Source organism: Anabrus simplex, chromosome 7 (assembly GCF_040414725.1).
Source record: "Anabrus simplex isolate iqAnaSimp1 chromosome 7, ASM4041472v1, whole genome shotgun sequence".
NCBI lineage: Eukaryota > Metazoa > Arthropoda > Insecta > Orthoptera > Tettigoniidae > Anabrus > Anabrus simplex.
Window position 1 is genome coordinate 72497657 of NC_090271.1, and position 23172 is coordinate 72520828.

Consider the following 23172-nt stretch of genomic DNA (forward strand, 5'->3'; position numbering starts at 1 on the left):
TAAGTTGAAGTTTTTTAATCTTTCACAAAATTCAATTGAGTTTTTAATTGAGGAGTTACTCTGGAACTTATAATGCTTTTTGAGGAACTGATGTATAAATTTTGATATTTTATATGTTGGGCTATTTCTGTTGTTTATAATTGGTCGAATGGGTGTATTGTTTTTGTGTACTTTAGGTAGTGCCTTTGCCTTGGGTAATGTTGGGTTCATGTTGACCATTTTTTGTTGTTCTTGCTCGTTAAATAAACAAATTGAATTTTTAAGGACTGTTTTTAGATTCCTTTGAATTCTAGAGATCGGGTCTTTATTTACTATAGTGTAAGATTCATTAGAAAAGAATTCTTCGGTTTTTTTTTATGTAGTCACTTTTATTTACTAGGACTATTGTTTCGCCTTTATCTGCCTTAGTCACGATAATGTCGTTATCTTTTATTTTTGTCTTTAAATCTTTTATTTGTTTTAGGAGGGTCTGGTCGGAATTAGTTTTCATTTCTTTTACTAAACTTGGGAGGTTCTTTTTTACTTCATATTTAATGTCATTTTGTATTTCAGCCGGCAGTTTCCCTATATTTGCTTCAGATTCCGCTATTGTGATAGTTAATTCTTCCATTTTGTACGGGTTAGGCCAATTGAACTTAGTTCCTTTGTTGAGTATGTTCATTTCATTTTCAGAATCAGATACCAGTACTCAAAATTTGGATTGAAGCCCCTTTTAACCATAACTTACACCAAAACAATCAACTTCCAACGGAGAGTCTGGTCGCTACAAACAAGAATTAAATATGTCAATACTTCCTCTGATCAAATTGCCAAACTGCAGCAGCAAGCCTCATCAAATCTAGAAGCCATTTTCCAACAAACTCAAGACTTCAATTCTAGATTATCATCATGACTAATCACGCATAATGCAAAATTACAGTCTTTTTAAATAACATTATTTAGAGAGCACAATTCTTAACTATAATTCTCAATACTGGAATGTTACTGTATTCTAGAAACCAACACACTTCAGAAACTATGGCTCCTATATATTAACATCCAATATTTATATTTATATTTATGACTCAAATTTTAATGCCAAATTATAGTTGAATCAATTTTATTTTAACATTGCAAACAATTTTTAGCCAAATTAAAAACTGTGTTTTGGATGTCAATGTGTTTTAGAATTAAGAGTTAATCCATTTTAACATTGCAAATCATATTGTCATAATTTTTAATGTGTATATTATTCTTGTTTTAAATATTGTTATCACTGAAATTAGATTTACATTCAATGTAATGAAATTTGTAACAACAACCCAAAAATGACAAACCTTGAGGCAATTGTATAGGCTGATGATGCTTGTGAATAAAAGCGAAACATGTCCCGGTTAATTAGTGTTCTAACATTACAACTTAGCAACACAAACTGTAATTTGTATTGAAAAGGTGGATCAAAATAACCAACAAATTGTTAGTATATCAAAGATGTTTATTCCGCGCTGCCTTGGGGATCTGTCTTTGTGCACGACCTAGTGTAGTAGCGATGTGACACGGTTTGATTGTTCGTGCAATCCACAGAAGAAAAGTGAAGTAGAGTTGTGTCATCATCTAGTACGTCATTTGAGGGAGGAGGGAGACTTAGCAGTGATTCCGCGACGTCGTGCTTGATTATTTCACTCTTTCGTCTTATTTGTTGTCTATTTAGAGATAAAAATTTCATTGTTCCGTATTGAAAGTATTAACGTTAAAAATTAAATAATTGAAAGAGGTTCAACCTATTCAATACATAGGAAAGAAATGTAGTGATTACATTTTTATTTAATAGTAAAAATAAATGGGACCGGTTTCGACCCTAGTCCAGGTCATCGTCAGCCGTAAAAACATGTAAAACAATGCATATGAAAAAGAAAAAGAAAAAGATTAATTAAACTCTGGATCGGTATAAGATGAAACAGTACGTAATATTAAGAATCGTAGTATGGCACACGCAATGATAGGCGAAGTCTCACAATGTTTATGAATATTGGAGAACAGTCAAAAGGGTCAGTTTCCACACTCTGTCAGGCACAACGTCACAACACTATCAAATAATATATGAAGATCATAAATAACTTGAAGTCGCAGTGTTGTGACGTTGTGCTTGACAGAGTGTGGAAACTGACCCTTTTGACTGTTCTCCAATATTCATAAACATTGTGAGACTTCGCCTATCATTGCGTGTGCCATACTACCATTCTTAATATTACGTACTGTTTCATCTTATACCGATCCAGAGTTAATCTTTTTCTTTTTCATATGCATTGTTTTACATGTTTTTACGGCTGACGATGACCTGGACTAGGGTCGAAACCGGTCCCATTTATTTTTACTATTAAATAAAAATGTAATCACTACATTTCTTTCCTATGTATTGAATAGGTTGAACCTCTTTCAATTATTTAATTTTTAACGTTATTTGTTGTCTGTCAACCCATTCCATGTATTTACTTAAGTGCTCGTATAAGAGGTCTTTTTGCTCATACATTTCGTTAAGATTCCGTTCCCGATTTTCTAATTTATCAAGAATAATGTAGATGTTTTCTAGGTTGTTCATTAGTGTTCCTTTATTGATCTTACTTATGATTTGAAGGTCCTGTTTGATATTAGTGAATTTGTGGTTCGCTTCTTTCATATGAGCTCCCTTAGCAGAGAATCTTCTGTGTTTCTCTGCATTGACATGTTCCTGATATCTAATTATGAAGCTCCTTCCTGATTGTCCCACATATGTTTTTTTACACTGAGTACATGTCAACTTATAAATGCCATATTCTTGGAATTCATCATCATGAATTTTACTGGCTCTATTGTGATTAAAGAATCTATGTTTCGTATTGTTTTTGGTTGAAAAAGCTACTTTGGCATTGTATTTCTTAAACAAATTCGTGATTTCATAAATCCTCGGGTTATTAAAGGTGAATTTGACGTATCTCTTAGTCTTCTCTGATTGCTGTTTAAGTTTAATTTGTTGAAATTTGCATTTAGAGATGATTTTGTTGATGAACTTCAGACTGAAACCATTATGCAAGGCTTGTTGACGAATGTATGATAGTTCCTTCTTCCTGTCAGTTTCTGTTAACGGTATTTCAAAGGCCCTGTTGACAAAATTATAGTAAGCAGATTTCTTTTGTGAAATGGGATGTAAAGAATCGCTTTTTATTGTGGTCAGTGTAAAAGTAGGTTTTCTGTAAATTTTAAACTGGAAAATGTTGTTTTTCCGAATTGTTTGAATATCTAGAAAATTAAGCATACTATCTTCTTCTTCTTCAGCTGTAAATTTAATGTTAGTGTCTAAACCATTTAAAATATTTAGAATACTTAGACTGTCATTGATTTCTCCATTTATTATGGCATAGGTATCATCAACATATCATAGCCATAGATCCAGTCCTTCAATGTGGCCTACTATCTGAGTGTGTTCCAAATAATCGAGGTGTATGTTAGCTAAAATTCCAGAAGCCGGTGCTCCCATTGGTAATCCGGCCTGCTGATATATTTTATTATTAAAAGAAAAGAAATTATGGTTCAATACAAAATCCAGGATAGTTAAAAAGTTTTCTATTTCGGGTTTACTGATACGTTTGTGATCCAATAAATTCGTTTTTATAATCTTAATGGTGTCTTTTATAGGAATGTTCGTGTACATATCCTTAATGTCGAAAGAACATGTTACGTGAGAAGGAATTAATTTGAAATCTTTAACAGCATTGCAAAATTCCTTGGAGTTTTTTACTGAGGTTTTGGTATAAAAAACATAGTTTTGGGTCAAGAACTTATGAATAAATTGGGAGACTTTGTATGTCCGGCGGCAGTTTGATGTGCAAGAAGTTCAAGTTCCACTCCTTCCAAATCCTGCGGATGTATTCTGTTCTTCTAACAGTTGACAGAAGTTGACATGCTGAATCCTGTGAGATGCAGAGGTTCTGTACCAGAAATAATAAGGGCAGCGTCTGTCGATATTGTACGGTAAGCGCGTGTGATGTGTAACACGAAACCTCTTTGAATTTGAGATAATTTCTGTTGCGCCCATTTTTTATGCAGAACATGTTCGAAAGCAGTGACACAATAAAGCACCATTGGTTTAACAGCTCCACAATATATAATCTTCAAAATTTCCGAGTTTAGTCCCCAGGTGGGTCGTGCTACAATTGTCAGGCTCCTATACAATTTGGCTGCTTTGGTTTCCAAATGTTGAAAGTGCGATCTAAATAAAAATTTGCTGTCTAAAATTATTCCTAGATATGTCATGCTATCTACAATATCTAATTTCTGGCCATCTAGTTTAACCACTGGTGTCTCAAATTTCCTTTTCTTGGTGACTAGCACAGCAACAGTCTTAGATGCGTTGAATTTCAATTTGTTGTTCTGTCCCAACCTTAGAAGTATGTTGAGTGCTTCATTTGCTGCAGATGTTAATGTATTTGTTGTTCTACCCCTAACTAGTAGTAATGCATTATCTGCATAAGCAGTTAACGAACCGGGCGAGTTGGCCGTGCGTGTAGAGGCGCGCTTCTGTGAGCTTGCATCCGGGAGATAGTAGGTTCGAATCCCACCATCGGCAGCCCTGAAGATGGTTTTCCGTGGTTTCCCATTTTCACACCAGGCAAATGCTGGGGCTGTACCTTAATTAAGGCCACGGCCGCTTCCTTCCAACTCCTAGGCCTTTCCTTTCCCATCGTCGTCATAAGACCTATCTGTGTCGGTGCGACGTAAAGCCCCTAGCAAAAAAAAAAAACAGTTAACGAACAATTATCGGGAAGCTTCTGTTGAAGAATATCATCATAGAGTATGTTCCAGAGACCCAGGCTACAAGCAGAGCCTTATGGGCATCCTCGATCTACGTTTCTTGTCACAGTTGTGCCACAAATGGTCAGGAGCACTTTTATATTTGTGAAGTAATTTTGCTATAAATATTTTTTAGACAACCCTTCACTTTCAGCTGATGCAACACTTTAGGCCACCATGCAAAGTTGAACGCACCAGAGATATCTAATGATACTAGTAGTCCGAATTCTTTGCAGTCGTAGATAGATTTCATCCATTGTGTCAACTTATGTACTGCATCTTCCGTAGATTTTGATGGCATAAACCCAAATTGGTTTTCATGTAAACTGTTGTTTATTGCAAAGTTAAACATCACTCTATTAATTATAAGTTTTTATATTTACAATTTGCTGAGTGATGTTAGATTGCGTTATTTGTGGGCGATTAGTGTTACTCGCTTGTGAGCCTACAGGATCATAGTATCCTCCATGTCAACTGTTTCATACATTATATTATCGCCCACATGTAGGTTTGGAGCTTGATTGGTTCCTCCTTCCCCACTTTCTAAAGCCATGTTTAACACAAATTACATTCAATTCACTGAAATACACTGAAAATAGTACAAGGTCACTATGGTACAAAAGGTAACCGCTATCCACTTTGTGAACGGACCGCACTCGTTGAATGCTTGAATACGACTGCAGAAATCCATAATCAAATGCTTAGAGATCTGAGTGACCGATGTGTCAGTGATATCCTCACCCCATTCAGCAGAATATGGAGCGAGGAAGAGTTTTCATCTCAGTTGTGTGAGGGAGTTTTAATACCAATTCCCAAACCCGGTGAAAATCCAAAGCTCCTGAATAGCTATAGACTAATATGCTTAACAAACGGCCTTAGTATGCTATTAGAAAGGACGATAAACTGACGACTTGTGTGGGCCTTGGAAGAGAGAAGTCACTTGACAAACTACCAGAGTAGTTTTCACCCTCATTGGTCTGCCATTGATCATCTGGTTAGATCGGAGAGTGCCATTATTTGGAGAGAACAACTAGTCGCTGCGTTTTTTGACCTGGAAAAGGCTTATGGCATTACCTTATGGTATGGGATCTCCACCCTGCACCACTGGCGATTTCTGGGAAATATCCCAACATTTATTGAGAACTTCATGTCCCTCTGGCTCTTTCAAGCCCATGTAGGAAATGCATATTCTCAGTATTACATTCAAGAAAATGGAGTGCTACGGGGATCTGTACCGAGTGCCACACTGTTCTCAATTGCCGTCAATAGCATACTTCCTGCTGTTAGACCTGCATTCATTCCACTGCTGTACGTAGATGATTTAGATCTACATTTCAGCTCTGGAAGGATGCCAGTTGCTGGGACCCAGCTACAGCAACTACTAACCGAATTGACAGATGGGCCCTACAATGTGGTTTTTGATTTTCAGCGATGACAACCTCATTTATACATTTCTGTCAATGTTAGCTTGTGCATTCTGAACCAGAGCTCTGCTAACAAAACAGTGTCTTTCCAGTGGTAGACACCTGCAGGTTTCTAGGACTCCATTTTGATAAAAGACTAACATGGCAACCCCACCTTAATCAGTTGAAGGTGCCCTGCATGAAGAGACTTCAGCATGCTTAAGGTGACACTCCTGAAATAAACAGATATTTTTACCTAATGCATGGATTTTCACGAAACTTTGTGGGAATGTCACCTACTTAGATAACAGTAGAGTTATCACGAACATTTCTTTCATATACAATTAATCGTTTTTCCAAAATAATCTTTTTAAAATTTTTAATTCCATTTTTTAATGAAATTTAATGAACTGTTAATGGGAATTTGTAATAGAGTAGATAATACATCTTTAAAAACCACTACATATCAGTTTTTCTGTATATAATTTATATAAGAAGATATATCATACTAAATTTTGTGTAAATTTTATGTTCTAAAACTTTGGACTTAAAAATCCCTATTACGTGAAAAAATTCTGCAATCAAAACTTCCATACACAGTTTTCCTAATATAGCTGTGATACATATCCCATACAAATTTTGTTACATTTGGCAGAATATTATGGGAGAAAACGGGATTTAAATGTAAAATTACAATTGGCGGGAATATTAAAAGCAAAGTTCAAGTGACGTTTTCTTCCCGATTCATTATCCAAAAGTCACCAAAACCATATGTTTTTCCTTCCTTTTCTTTCTTAGCAGCTTCTGTACGAAACTCTGGAAGCTTGTCTCCTCTTCTTCTCCTTCTCCAAAGAATGGAAAATGATTCACCTGCATGTTGTTTTTCACAATGCAACTTTTCCTGAGTCGAAGTTATGGGGATTGTAGTTTCTGTCATGTCATGATTGTTGGCTATAGGTGCAGGACTTACATGGCATGAACTTGATGCAACACTTTCCTGATGAGAACAATCTGATTCTTAACATTTCATGAACTTTTGTTTCTTTAATGGAGACTCCTGTTCGGTAATAGCTGATCCCCATCTCTTTCCTATCAAAAGTTCAGTAATTCGTTGCTTAGCTAAGGCTGATTTATGTTTACGCATATTGTTTATTCCCTTGGATACAAGCTATCAATTATTACAGCACACTATCTTTCAATAATAATAGTATCTTGATACGCAACTACAAGAGGTTACTTGTGCACGTACTTCACAAAAGTTAACAGACTGGCTACCATCAGAGAACTTACAAGAAAGAATAAACATACAAGAATAACAAAACTTATAGTTGTCGGCACTATTGTAGTACCATCAGGAATACCAATACAAGCATACAATGTTGCTCAATGACAGTCGAGTACTGAAATATTAGTCCATAGCACAGGATAGAGTGGCATGGAGAGCTGCATCAAACCAGTCTATGGACTGATGACTCAAACAACAACAGGCTTTATAAATTCATCCAGAAATATGGTAGATCTTACAGCTGGATTCTGTATAAATATATCGGGAGAGGGGGGGGGGGGGTTGGCCTATTGGCCTATCCCATGGATGCTTAATTACAAAGAACAGGCATATTTGATCGAATGGAAACATGACATTGACATCATTACCTAACAAAGCAGTTCAGCAAATGCCACGCCAATTTCTGCTGTGTGTAGATTGGCAAACAAAGCATTATTAAAGTGGTAAATTGTTTGAATTCAACAGAATAACTTTGGGCAAGAAAGAAGAAACTCAAGCCTTTCAATTTGTCATTTTTAAAAAAATCGCCAAAACGACCAAAATATTGATTTTTACTCCAGTGTCGCCTTTGCACTTTGTGGGAAGCTGATCGTGGTGGTGCTGTTGCAGTGAAGATGGATTCCATTTCTTGCCACAGTTCATCAGGTTGCTTTTCCTCAGTCCTCAAGAAATTCAAATTTGTTCTTTAGCTTGATAGAATATGAAGCCTGGACCTTAGAGACGTTACAATTTTGTGGAAGAGAAAGCTTTTTATTCTTACAGTATTTTGCTCTGATTTTGACTGCAATGAGTTAATGTGAGCCACTGTCTCTACCAGGAAATGTTTTTACAGAATGAACAGAGCTATTCAAGTTTTCTTTAAGGCTTTAGTTTTAACTACCTTTCTGTTGTTTCAATTAACCAATTTGTAATTAGGATATGTCTAAATACAGTTTAGAACTAGTATCACATACAATTTAGTTAGCTTTAACCCCAGTCATATTGTTTCAGTTAAACTGTTATAATTAGGATATGTGCTTATCGAGCTTACTGCATTATTGTGTAATATTTGTCGAGTAGGGTGAAAATCTCTCTTTTGTTAGGGCGTAGGTAGAAAGAAAGAAATTACTTGACTAAGTATCAAGTATTTAGTTTAAACTCCAGCTCTTTTGTTTCATTACCTGTTATAATTAAGACACGCCTATGTGGAGTTGAGAATATTTTAGTGTCGTTATTTTACTAGACATTATCTGATGATGATGATGCTTGTTTGTTTAAAGGGGCCTAACATTTAGATCATCGGCCCCTAATGGTGCGATATGAGATGAAATGTAATGACAATTTAAAAGTTCAAAATCATCCACTGACCAGAATAAAAAACCGTGATGATGGAGAATGAATGGATGGATATGAATTTAAAACAATCAGTGGATCCGACCCAAAAACTGTCATAAACAATAGTATTACTGACCAAGGGACTGCTTCTAAAGTACAGTTCTGAATCAAAGATGCTTGTTGTCTGAAGGGGTCTAAAATCCAGGTCAACGGCCCCTCATAATAGCACTTATCGCTAGTAAAGTAGATCCGTGGTATTTGCCATGCTGCGGTACTAATCAAAACTAGTGTAGACTCATGGTGTTCCACACATTTTGGTACTACCCATAAGTATTGTACTTCACACTGGTAATGCAGACCTATGGTGTTTCTCACATAATGGCGCCACTCACAGGCAATGCAAACCCATGGAGTTCCTCGCCTAGGTGTATTAATCACGGGTGCCAGTATTCTCATGGTGTTCCTCATATAGTGGGTACTAATTAAAGGCAATGCAGACCCACAGTATTGCTTGATATAGTGGTACTAATCACAGGCAACGCCAGACCCATGGTGTATCTCTCAATGGTACTAATCACAAACCTATCGTGTACCTAACATAGTGGTATTACTCACAAGTAAAGGCGACCCATGGTTTTTCCTTCGTGATTGTACTAATCACAAGTAGTTTCATGGTTCTAATACAATTATCCCTTGGTTGCCCCTTTTAGTTGCCTCTTCTTTGACTGTGTTCCCCACCCACAGGGGAGAGACATTATGTAGCCTGCTATATTTGTGTGTTATCCTCATGTATGGTTACCCTTTTGATATTTCAGCATTTAACTAACAGCAATTTACATTTCTATTAGAGCCTAGGAGGATAAAGTAGTAACAATAATTATGACAGTCTGTTTATGTATTTAGTTTTATTCTGTAATCCTTGAGTAGCTCTTCCGAATTTCAACTGTTAAAGGAAATTTTCACTTGTTTGCACATAGTAGACCTAATAACGTTTTGTAAAAATTAGGATACATCTGAACGCAGTTTAAAATTACTGTAGTCTAGGTATTTTATTAAAAATTGTGTGCTTATTTTATTATTCAAAATATTTGTGTAATAGGAGAAATATATCTCTAGAAATTTGGCTCTTCCTAGCATTCTATTGTTATTAGGATAGGCTTAACTACAGTATAGAATTGTAGCATAACTATTCTTGTTAGACAGTATCTTGCTCGCCTTTTCTGTTTGCAAGTAATAATAATAATTTGTCTATAACTAATACAGTGTAGTTGTACATTTCTATAGTCAGCCAATTATTCCTAGCATTTTATCACAGGATATGTTTAACTAGTATAATATAGTGTAGTTGTTCTAAAAGTTTGTTTCCTGATTTCATTATCATTGTGAAATCTTTGTGTGGTGTACATAATTTCCTTTGTCTGACATATATACCTCTACTTCTCTTCATAGAATACGCTATTTTACTTCTGTTGATATTCCCATATTACAGAGGAACCTTGGATTGCGAGCATAATTCGTTCCGGCAACATGCTTGTAATCAGATCAAAAATTAGATGTAAGGCTTTTCAGGCGTTTGCTCTATTAACCAGCGTTTCGTCTTAGGTCTGACACTGGACTCATCAGAGTGGGATGTGTCAGACCCTACCCACTGACGCTGGGGTGTATGCAGGTGAACTTATCAGAAGCCTATTTAAGAGGCACAGTCTGATAACTGCATACGGGAGATAAAACTCCACAATGGAATTAACACCCACCTAGCAATTCCAAATGGAAATTCTAAGTTCCCATGGAGGGAATTAGATAGTTCTCCACCAATAGAGCATATCAAAAATTAGATGTAAGGCTTATCAGGCGTTTGCTCTATTAACCAGCATTTCGTCTTAGGTCTGACATCAGAGTGGGATGTGTCAGACCCTACCCACTGACGCTGGGGTGTATGCAGGTGAACTTATCAGACGCCTATTTAAGAGGCACAGTCTGATAACTGCATACAGGAAGTGATCAGGCAGTTCATGATATGGAAATGATTTCTCCAAAACGTTCGGAGGGTAAGGTTTATTCCTTCGGTCACTTCAAAGCATCACTGAAATAGTGCTTTGGTGTATAGATTCTCGAAGTTAAAAATGACTTGCTGATCCATAGGCTGGAGAAGTGGAGTAGTATTGGGAGGATGGAACTTAACCTTAATGAACTTGAATTCCTCCAGTAAGTCGTCCTCAAGGCCTGGAGGATGAGCAAGAGCATTGTCCATAACCAGCAAGACTTTGAGCGACAGATTATTTTCTGAAAGGTATTTCTTCACTATGGGACCAAAGACCTCGTTCATCCATTCGACAAAGGAAATACAAGTGACCCAAGCCTTAGTGCTGGACCTCCACATAACATTTAACTGGCTCTTCTGCACTTTGCATTTCTTGAAGGCTTGTGGATTCTCGGAATGATACACAAGCAGGGGCTTTACTTTTAAATTCCTGCTCGCATTAGCACACAATAACAGGGTTAAATGGTCATTCATAGGCTTGTGACTGGGCATTAAATTCTCTTCTGCTGTAATGTAGGTCCTCTTAGGCATCTTTTTCCAAAAATGTCCTGTTTCATCGTAGTTAAAAACTTTCTGTGGCAGGTAACACTCAGTGACAATAAGCTTCTGGAAATTAGCAGTGAATGCCTCAGCTGCCTTAGCGTCCGAACTGGAAGCCTCCTCGTGCCTAACAACACTATGGATGCCACTTCTCCTCGAAGAGTTATCAAACCATCCCCTGCTGGCCTTGAAGCTTTCTTCGACTTCTGTTGACGTACGTGAACTACATGGTAATTTACTTACGAGGTTGACGTACAACGTCTTTACCTTCTCGCACATTAAATTCTCGGTTACAGTATCGCCTGCCAGTTGCTTATCATTTATCCAAATGAGAAGCAACTTTTCTACATCCTCCAGATCACGTGGCCGTTGCTTTGATATTCTTTTGACTCCTTTTGCTACATCTACCCTTTTTAGTTCTTCTTCCTTCTTTAATATTGTGCAAATCATTGACGTAGATTTGTTATAAAATATCGCAATATCAGCCACTCGCATACCTCGTTCGTGCTTTTCGATCATTTCCTTTTTAAATTCTATCATAATCATCTCCTTCTTCTGACCGAATTCCTTTTTAGCCTTCTTTTCGTTCACTGGGCCCATTGTTGCAGAACAGTTATAACACTAATGAAAGAAACAAAACATGTACACTCGTACGGTGTTGACAATGTGAGCGAGTCACGCCAATTGAAGTCCAGCGCGGGAGGTGATTACACACACTCTCCCGGGAAAGAGAGAGGCAGGGGGAGGGGGGAAACGTAGGCACGAATGACGCTCGTATTGCAGAACTTCACTCGCTTATCAAGTTACAATTTATCTAAAATGTTTGCTCGTCTTGCAAACACTCATAGACCAAGTTACTCGCATTCCGAGGTTTCACTGTATTTCACATTTCATTGAAAAGATAAAAGAATGGCTGAGAGAGGCAGGTGCAAGGAGTGTGAGTGGGAAGTAAGGAGGTTGAGAGAAGTGATAGCGAGGTTGAGGGAGATAATTAGACTTGCAAAGGTGGATAGGAATAAAATGGGTCTCTCTCAATCAATGTACGGGATACAATACGTAGGCAAGAGGGAAGGGAAGGAAGGTGAGATGTTGTGGAAAGCAGCTGGGCTAATGTCTTAAGGTCAAGGAAACTGAGGTCTAAGTGTTTTCTTTAGGGAGTGGAGGAGAGGCATCAGTGAGGAATTGATATGAGTCATTGCTGGGAAGATGGAGATCAGGGAAGTGTTAGAGAGGAAGGGTGGGATAAGAGGAAAGGGACCAATTAGAAAGGGAAACGTAGAGTAGAGGATAGGAAGAGGAAGTTGGAACAGAGTAGTGAGAGGGAGAAAAGGGAGGAGGAAGTGAGTTCTGAAGGTGTCAGGGAAGTTAAGAGAGACCAGGAGTGGAGGGATTCTAATGAGGGTGAATTTGAGGCTCTGGTCATGGGTGACTCCATTGTTAGACATGTGGAGGAATGGGAAACATGGTAGAATGTCATCCAGGAATTAGGTTATGGCAGATGTTGAGGAAAATAGAAGGGAGGGAGGAGGGTCAAGAGATGGTAATTTTCCATGTTATTACCAATAACATAAGGCAAGCAAGGCGGATCAAATATAAACGGGAAATTGAATGTACTGCTGCTGTTAGTAATAATTCTGAGGCGGGGCTTTGCCAGGATGTTGGTAGGGATGTTGGTGGGGATGTCTGGATGTGCGAATGACGGTGGAGAACTGGGCTGCTTCAGTACGCCATGAGTGAGCAAGAGGTGCACATGTCTGTTGCGCAACACATCATTATCAAATTTCTTGCAAAAGAGGGCACCAAACCTTCCGAAATTTTGAGACGGCTCCATGCAAACAGTTTGGGGAAGAAATACTTCCGCAGACTAAAGTGTATGAGTGGGCTAAAAGATCTGTGGCAGGAGGAGAAGCTGTGGAAAATGAAGCTCATGAAAGGAGACTACAGACAAGCGTCACTGCAAACAACATTGTTGCCATTCGTGACATTGTTGGTGAAGATCGGCAAATAAAAATTTCGCACATTGTTTTAGCCGTAGGAATAAATTACGGAAGTGTTCAAACCATCATCCAAGATGAACTCCATTTCAGAAAATTGTCTGCCAGGTTCCTTGTCTCCTCAACCAGGAACAAAAAACTTTATTCCAGGAAGTTTTTTAGAGACTCCTGTGTCGCTATGAGGAGGAAGGAGAGGATTTCTTGCATCGTATTGTGAGTTGTGATAAAACTTGGGTGCATCATTACACCCCAGAGTCAAAGAAAGCAAACATGGAGTGGCAGCGAAGAGGCGAAGCAGGTCCGGTCAAGGCCAAAACCTGTCCATCTGCAGGAAAGGTGCTTGCAACAGTTTTCTGGGACTAGGCAGCCATTTTGCTGGTGATTTTCTTCATGAACAATGGACAATTAATGCAGCCTATTACTCTCACCTTTTGGATGAAGCAAAACCTGCATATCGCAACAGGTGACGCCAGCAACCGATCCAAAACATCATTCTTCTCCATGACAATGCAAGGCCGCATGCTGCCACTTTAAAGCGGGAAAAACTGGAGGAAATTTTCTGGACACCTCTGGAACACCCTCTGTACAGTCCAGATTTATTTCCCTGCGACTACCATTTGTTTGGACCACTCAAACAAGACCTAGGAGGACAGCAGTTCAATAATGATGCAAGTGTAGAAGAGTTTGTGCACAACTGGCTCTGCATACGTCCCTCTTCGTTCCGCCAAGATAGCATTGTGTATTGAAGGCAGGACACTATGTAGAAAAGTGATCTCTATACGTGTATTCTTTTTGGCTGATGCAATACATTTTAAAAAGCAATTCCCATTTATATTTGATCCATCCTCGTAGATGGGGATGTTTGGGATCTGGTTACGGCAGCAAGGAAGAAGTTTAAGAAAACAGAGATTGTTATCAGTGGGATACACAGTAAATACCTAGGTCTTAATATAAGGAATGATCTTCATTGGGGTAATCATATTAATGAGGTTATTAAGAAAGGTTACAGATCTCTTCCCATGGTTATGAGAATATTTAGGGGGCTGTATTGAGGATGTAGAGGAGAGGGCGTAGAAGTCTCTGATAAGACCACAGAATATGGTTCCAGTGTATGGGACACTCACCAGAACTACTTGACACGAGAACTCAAAAATTTGTTCTGAGTGATTTCCGACAAAGGAGTAAGGAGACGAGATGCTCGCCTACGTGGTAAAAGTTTGAAAGATCATAATATGAACATAAAGTTGGAATTAAAGAGGACAAATAGGGGCAAATATTAATTTATAGGACGATGAGTACTTGCTTGCTTGTTGTTTAAAGGGGCCTAACATCTAGGTCATCGGCCAAGACGATGAGTAAGGGATTACAATAAATTATCAAGGGAAATGTTTGATAAATTTCCAAGTTTTTTGAAAATGTTTAAGAAAACGTTAGATAAACAATTGCTAGGAAATCTGCCACCTGGGCAGCTGCCGTAAATGCAGATCATTGATTGATTGATTGATGTAATCTATCCAGTTACGATACACGCCACAAAGAGATGTCCCAGTATTGTGCCGCACCAAGCCTGCCTTGGTGATGCACTTCCTTTACTTTTACTTCTCCTTGACTGTCATTGTCACCATTAGCGATAACATTACCAAAATGTAACGTGAAACTTAAAGTTTCTCCTTGAAGATGGTGCTCTAGCCATCTGTATTGTGATAGTCTGTCTCTTGCTTCCCGAGTGTTAAGTTGGTCTGCTCGTGAAACCAACAATAGAGGGATCAAAAATGATGAGCAAACCGGGATTTAAAATGTGCTTCTTGATCTATGAATTACTCTTATCTTGGATTTATTTCTTTTGACGCTCGGCTCTCTACTGGGAGTCATTATTTTGATTGACGTAAATATTTTGAGATTACGGATGTGCTGCTCCCAGGGTGCCATAGTTACAAGGACGGTTCTATATGATTGCATTTCCATAGTCTTTTATTACCTGTCTTTGCAGGCTCTTAGTTAATTTATTTTGTGTGTGTTTAAAATTTTTCTTTGTTTGTTTCTGTGCACACGCGCGAGAGCAGAGAGTGGTATCTACCTATCCGTTTGTTTGGGTCTGTGTGTTTGTGGGTTTTGAGACCAAGCACTTCTGTTTTCTCGTCGTTTTGAATCATGGTTAAGCAATGGTATATTGTATGATTTGACGCTATGGGGTTTAATCCATGTTTGTCCACGTGAGGCAATTTGGATGTCGCAGGTAGTGGGTTGAAGAAAGTTATGACTGCTACAATTATGTTTGGATCAGCCTTGCCTATTTTTGTGGCGATCCGGTATTGTATCTGTGGTGTTCAAACCAAGCTTGTGAGTCCATGATATCAGTCGCCATCCTGCGCAAATGTATACGTCACGTGCTTTGACACGCCAACCTAGTCTGGGTCGATTTTTATATTGGGTCTCTGTTCTTGTCCATATGTATGTGTGCGTGCCTGTGCTGTCTGCCTGAGTGCAGTTTATAGTACTCCCCGTATCTCGTAATTTTAATTTTTCTTTCTTTTTCTTTTCTCTCTTTCATTTTACTTGGAAAGTTTGGGCCTGTGTGATGTGTTACAGTAAATTTCATGGCCGTTATCTACTCTACTGTCAGCGCTTGTGTTTTGTTTTTGTAACTGTGGCAACATCATCTTGAATATTGCTTCTGCTCCTTTGAGAGGTTGTGCTTTTGCATTGTTGTTTTGACGCGATAGCATCGAGTTGACGCTCGTTTGGAGCATGGGAATACTAATTTTTGACATGTGCGTGATTCGTATTTATACGAATATATTATCCCATGGTGGTTCCATTTTCTGGTTCTTTTAGTAACGTGTTGCACGTCACATTTTTATGCATTTTCAGAGCAAGACTGTATTCATTTGTGGTCATACTAAATTGAATTCGACGACTGTGTGCACTCTCGCCGAGAAATACAGAAACCTACTATGTTGTTGAACATGGTCCTAATCGATATGCATTTTGCCTGCAGTTATGTAAGTAACTTTTCAAAGCAGCTTCCCATTTTCTTGTTTTTATTTTAGTATTGTGTGTTGATAATAAACCCTTTTTTTATCCATTCTTTTATTGATGGGGGTTATGGGTTCTTGCCTTTCTCTCCTTCTCTCCCCATTTTTGGCTATGCGCGGGTCAAGCTCCAAACTGTCTTAGATCATTCCAGTCCATCCACGGCAATTTATGAAGAGAGATAAGTGAAGTAGATATTTGTGATTATGCCGTGTATCTTGATGTGTTATTGTAGCGGGTGGGGGTGTGTGAGTATACAGCCTATGTCATTTCTCTGAAACCATTGGACATATGACGTTGAAATTTCACTTGATTGTTGCTCCTCTATGTATTAAAATTTTAATAAGATGTGGTCTAAAACAATACACCCCTAAAGGGTTTTGTCTGAGGGGTGAGGTCAGATGACAAAAATATACATTTCTCTGAAACCGTTTTACTCATGAATTAAAATTTCACATGATGCTTGCTCCTGTATATCCTAAATTTTAAACAAGAAGTGGTCTTAAAACTATACTTCTAGGATGTTTTGATTGAGGGGTGAAAACTGATGAAAAATTATTCATCCTTCCAAACCAAAGTGTTAATTTTACAAGAAGGTTGTTCCTTCATGCCGTAAGTGTGAAATACAGGGAGTATTTTTTAAGATTGCATAGCAAAATACCAAGGCATAGGGGCGCAGAGTAGCGGTAACAGCAAGAGCAGGGCCCGCAGTAGTCTTCTAAAAGAAGTGACATGATTATGCGTATAGGAATTAAACGAAACTGAACTCACCAGCTATATACATGCTCAGGACAAGTAAATTAAAAAGTAAATGGAACTGAACTCACCACAAACATAGACAGTAGATATGTGGAAACGTTATTGTGGGCAACCATTAAACATGACCAGCCTGGAGAAACATTTCTATTGACATGTGAGGTAATAGATAAGGTGAACAACTCCTCCATAGCTGTTGTTTTCAACACTGCAATGAGTTTGTTGTAGCCAAGTGAAAGTATGAGAGAATGTGCTATCTTCGTAACGGGTGCTGCTCCATACATGGTAAAACCAGCAAAACATCTGCAAATTCTCTACCCAAAAATGATGCATGTAACATGCCTTACACATGCCCTACATAGAGTGGCTGAAGAGGTTTGTGGGAACTACCCTGAGATGGATAAATTCATTGCTAAAGCCAAGATTTTAGTTCAGAAGTTCAAAGAAGAGGCACTATCACTGCTGTTACTCCCTGAGCCATTGTAACACATTGGGGGGACTTGGTTTGATGCTGTAAACTACTACTGCACAAATTACAGTGAGATTGAGAAAATCTTCAGTGACTTTGACACAAATGATTCATCTGCAATAAAAAATGTACAAGAGTTGTTTTCATCCAACATGTCAAGAAGTGTAATATCAAAATCCATCACTTGCCTTGAAACTGCAGGAATGCAATTGTTGATGCACTAAGCATTGAGAAGGAAACTGAGAGTGAGTTATCAAAAACATAGGGTGAAGTAGCTGACAAGGTCAGGAAAAAATACTATGTGTGCTTGAACAAAATCCTGGATATAGAACATTGTGTAAAGTTTCTGACATTCTGTGTGGAAAAGAAGCAAAACTCAACAAAAATTAACTGAAACTTTCCGCTAACGATTTCCTCTTTTTCAAGAATGCCCCCGTTACATTGTGCGATTTAGGAAGAAGTTTCTCCACGTACAAGGCTCTACCTGCTGACACCCGAAGATCCACCAAGGTTGACCATCTAAAATTGCATGTCATCCAGTGTCACTCTACTGAAAATGAAGGCTAAGAGAGGTGTGAAGTATTTCATCTGTAATTAAGTTAAAAATAAGTACTGTATTTTTTTATTATTTTATTTTTAGGTCATATTTTGAGGATTTTAGGTCATAGTTTGGTACTTTTGTGGCATAAATGCATGGATATTTCAAGAGGTTTAGGCCATAGAAATCCAAGCCCTAGTGATCATGCATAAGTTGTTGAACTTCTGAAACTAACCAAGGCATAACAACATGCAAGAAATTGGACTGAATTTCTGCTCCTTTTTCATCATTGGGGACAAAATAGATTTATAAAACTCATTGGGGACAAAATAGATTTATAAAACTGAGGGGTTTAATTGAAATAATCTTAAACTTAATACACAACTGAAGGAACATTTTTTTTGAGACAGTAGGGTATATCATTAATGGTACCTATGTATACTCGCCCACATTGAATGTATATATTCTGAAAGATTTAAAACTCTCAAATTACTATTCAAATTTCCACCAGCTTAATTCATATACAGTAAAATGGGGCCGATGACCTATATGCTAGGCCTCTTCAACACCAAGCGTCATCATCATAATAAATATTAAAGGAGGTTTCATCTTGATTATTATCAGAGTAATTGGTGCGGCCTTCTCACAAAATTCTTAGATTTTAAATAATAAGTGGACTTAAAAATAATACACCCCTAATGAGTTTTGACTGTGGGTTGCTGTCTAGTTTAAAAAAAAAAAAAAAAAAAACTCTGAATCTGTTTGACTTACGAAGTTAAAATTTCAAATGATATCCTAGGTGGTCTGGAAAAGATTAGTAATTCCTCCTAAATTATTTAACGTACAAAGACAAAATTCCAAATGGTGGTACTGTCTATATTTTAAATCCTAGATATAAAATAGGAAAAATAGGAAAAATATAAAATAGGAAATATTTAAAAACATTACACCTCTAAAGGGTTAAATAGGGTTAGCTACGGAAACAAAATTATTCATCCCTCCAAAATCTCGTACAAAAATGTAATTTTACAAGAAGGTTGTTCTTTTGTATTCCAAGTTTCAAAACTTCAAAATATTTCTGCTGTAAGCGTTGAATTTGAAAGTCACAATATTCATTCTTCTGAAACTGTTTCATCTATGAAGTTAAGATTTGACATGAATGTTGTCTTCTTTGTCCTAGATGTTAACCATTTAATTTACGAACTGAGGGTGTATTTTACAGGCTCAGCTGATATTGGACTCTCAAATATTAAACTTTGAATGATAACTTTCAGTTTAAAACCATAGCAAAGCCCAAGTATCTTGCTAGTATAGAATAAAAGGATTCAATTTCATCGTCTGATGGTACTGTGGTTGGAGCATAGACTTACAACATACTGAGCAGTTTCCCATATAAACAAATGGCTAAAATGCAGTTGCTGACTGTTATACAACATTTTACTGTTGCTGCAGTGTCAGTGATAACAATTGATACTACACCATTCTGCTTGATGTAATTTTCCAAAATAAAATGTAAAGTGGCCTGACTTGAAGTAGCCACTCCCTGTCCAGTGCAACTTCTAACAGAAAGCAGATCAAAGTTTAATCTGAACATTTCATTTTAAACAATGTCAGGTTTCCTTTGACTCATTCCTTGAACATTCCATATTGCAATATGGTGTGTTTTCACACAGCATAGATCTTTCCTTTTATCAATGTCTCATTTGAGTCATTCAATCCGAGATTACTTGTAAATGGTCCAGTAGCATTGTACTTACTGGCCTGGGGGTCCTACCATTGGGCACCACATTTGAAACAATTGAGAGATTTCAATTTTCCATGCAATTTTACTAATAATAATAATAAGAAGAAGAAGAAGAAGAATAAGAATAAGAATACTAGGCTGGTTTACCACTGCCTTCTCCTGCACTGTCACAATGTCCTTGTCATTGATACCTAGGTTTTCAGTTGCTGTCCAGCCTAGGAGGCAGCCTTTCCTAACATGGAGAACAGGCATTGCTTTATTGGTTTGGGGTATCATATCTTCCTTCGTGGGAACCATACTCCACCTGAAGGTACTCATCTGTACAAAGCCTACAGGCATCAAATCAAAAGATCTGCACCTGGCGAACCAAACGTGTCCTCGGACACTCCCGGCACTAAAAGCCATAAGTTACCCCATTTCATTTTTTGTACAAAGCCATTGATCCCTTATAGGGAAATGTTATTTACCACTGCTCGACGCATATATTGCCGTTGCTGGATCAAAAGCTAGTACTAGTCTGAAACCAACAAGCAGTCTGTTGAGTTGCTAACCTTTTTACAGGGGTTTTTATTTTTGAAACTGTTTGCTATTCATTGTCCATGAAATGAATAACTGAGGTTGTGCTCTACTTTATTACAAAAGCAATGCAAATCCATAAACAGGAAACAGAAGCTACATACAGAAGAAACTTGATATCCCAAACCTCCATTATTAAAATTTTCAGTATCTGGAAGTAACTTCAATTTCCAGCTTGTCTGTCCTTTTCTTCACGTGTATTTATTTCTCCATTACCTGAAATTCGATTACACGAATTTGTTGATTTTTCAAAGGAAACGTTTCTTCTCTAGAAGCAGAAAATATAGAATACTTCGAGCTTGCTTTTATATTTAAAGTTAAGAACTTCATTTTTGTCCGTATTGAATCTAGATTTACACTATAAATTGAGGATAATTATGTCCACCTTTTCAATACAAAAACAATCTGACGTCATTAACACATCACATATTTATTACCTTTCAAACATTGGGACCAGTTTCGGCATTATTTGTATGCCATCATCAGCCATAGGAAACTTTGTGACAAGGCCTAAGTACAATATTAACATAACTTACAACATATATATATATATTGAACATATTCTTACATGACTATTAAAATTTGGTGTACACCATAAAACCTTAGATTAAAATTGGTAGCATATTTTATGCGACATATTATGACTTATTTCCTTTATACAATTATTTGACTAAAGTTAAAGCTTTTTGTCAGTTTTTATAAATATTACAAAATGTTAATTGAGCATCCAGATAACAATTTTCAATCTTTAAAAACTTTTATAACTACTAGGCATTAAAGATAATAGTGCATTTGTTTGGTCAAAAATACTAAACTGACATGCATTAAAATGAAATTGCCTACTGTCAGATTGGAAAACAGTGACCTATTTGTACTAGGTATGGGGATAAGTTACATTATAAGTCTTTAGTAATTCTATATCTTGCGTTAATATAGTTTGGTTATTTAATAACAAGTCGAATAAAATTATAAATTCGCCTGATATTTTAAACTTTAAAACATTAATTGTCCATTATAGAGGTCCCTTTTTCAGTGAAGATATATAGTGAGCAAAACAGTTCCTCTTAGAATTGATTACAGGTTCACTCTCTTTTAGGTGGATTTTGGATTGAATAAATTTCTTATTTCGTAATATAATGTTGTTGAGCAATGTTCGTATTTGTAATATTCCGTCTTTTATGCTAATATTCTTAAAATGTAGATCGACTTGATAGAAGTGGACTGGTGAACCGAAATTTCTTGGACCATTACATTCGAGGTCTTTGAGGTTCTAGAAATATCTCGATCCAAGACGGACCTAAGAAGAGAGATATATATACTATGTATTAGCATAAGAATAACTAAGTTTAATAGGCATTATTTTCGTTTAAGTAGAAACTCACCTTAAGCACTATGTTGTGGAGAATGAAGCTGGCGAGGAACTGTCTACCAGAAAGGCAGAAAGCAGACTACGAGTATTAGAAGAGGGGCGGAGCATGTTATGTAGGGGAAGGGGGATAGCGGTAATGCGAGGTTATTGGTCGGGAGGGCGTGGATTACGAAGGGGATGGTAGATGAGCATATTGCGCACCATTTTGTGTACTGGTTGATTTATTGGTCTTTTTAGATTGTTGATCACTGAAATGAGCGTATCAAACAATATCGTGGGTTTTTCGGATACCTCATTCAGATTATAATTCGGGTTAAAATACTGATCTAATGATATGAAACATTGTTCCGTTATGTCAAGTAAGGGCCCTTTTTCCATTATTTCTACGACGTCAGTATCATGGTTGATGTCATGAAAACTATGTTTATAGTCATTTATGTGTTGTCCTATAGCTGAAAATCTCCTGTATTTAATGGCGTTGACGTGCTCATTATACCTAACCTTAAAGGATCTCCCTGTTTGTCCAATGTATGTACTATTACAGCTGTTACAGTGAAATCTGTATACACCCGATTTATCATATGGGTTTGGTGCGTTGACTAGTTTAGCGTTATGAAATATGTCAAGATTTCTGTTGTTGGTTTTAAAAGAGATGTTGATCTTTTTCTTGAAAATTTTTGTGATTCTATAGACATTAGGATTAAATGTGAATGTTGAGTAGACTTTTGGTCTAGTTATTTCTTTTTGTAGGTTTGATTTCGGTCTGTGCTTGAACTTATAAATTATTCGTTCTATGAAACTACGATTATAGCCGTTATGGGCTGCAATGCTATGTATTGTTTTTAGTTCTCTATTTAAGTCTGATTTTGACATGGGAATGCTAAAAGCCCGGTGTATCATACTATTATAGGTTGCTCGCTTTTGGCTGGGTGGGTGTATGGAGTCCTTATGAATGGTGTAGCGGTGTGTGTTTGTTTTCTATAGATCTTATATTTAAAGGAATGCGGGAGCCGAGTGATTGTTAAGTCTAAGAAGTTAAGGGCTCTGTTGTCCTCGGATTCTATTGTATTGCTTTTATATGGTCAAATAATACTTTAAACTGTATCAAACTGTAGATACATATGATTTGATTACGTGATGTACATGCTCAAAATCAGGAATTCTCTGTATCGTGAAATTTCAAACACTGCAATAAAATTTAGCTCCTGAGATGGTGATGATGATGCTTGTTGTTTAAAGGTGCCTAACATCGAAGTCATTGGCCCCTAATGGTACGAAATGAGACGAAATGTTATGACAAATTA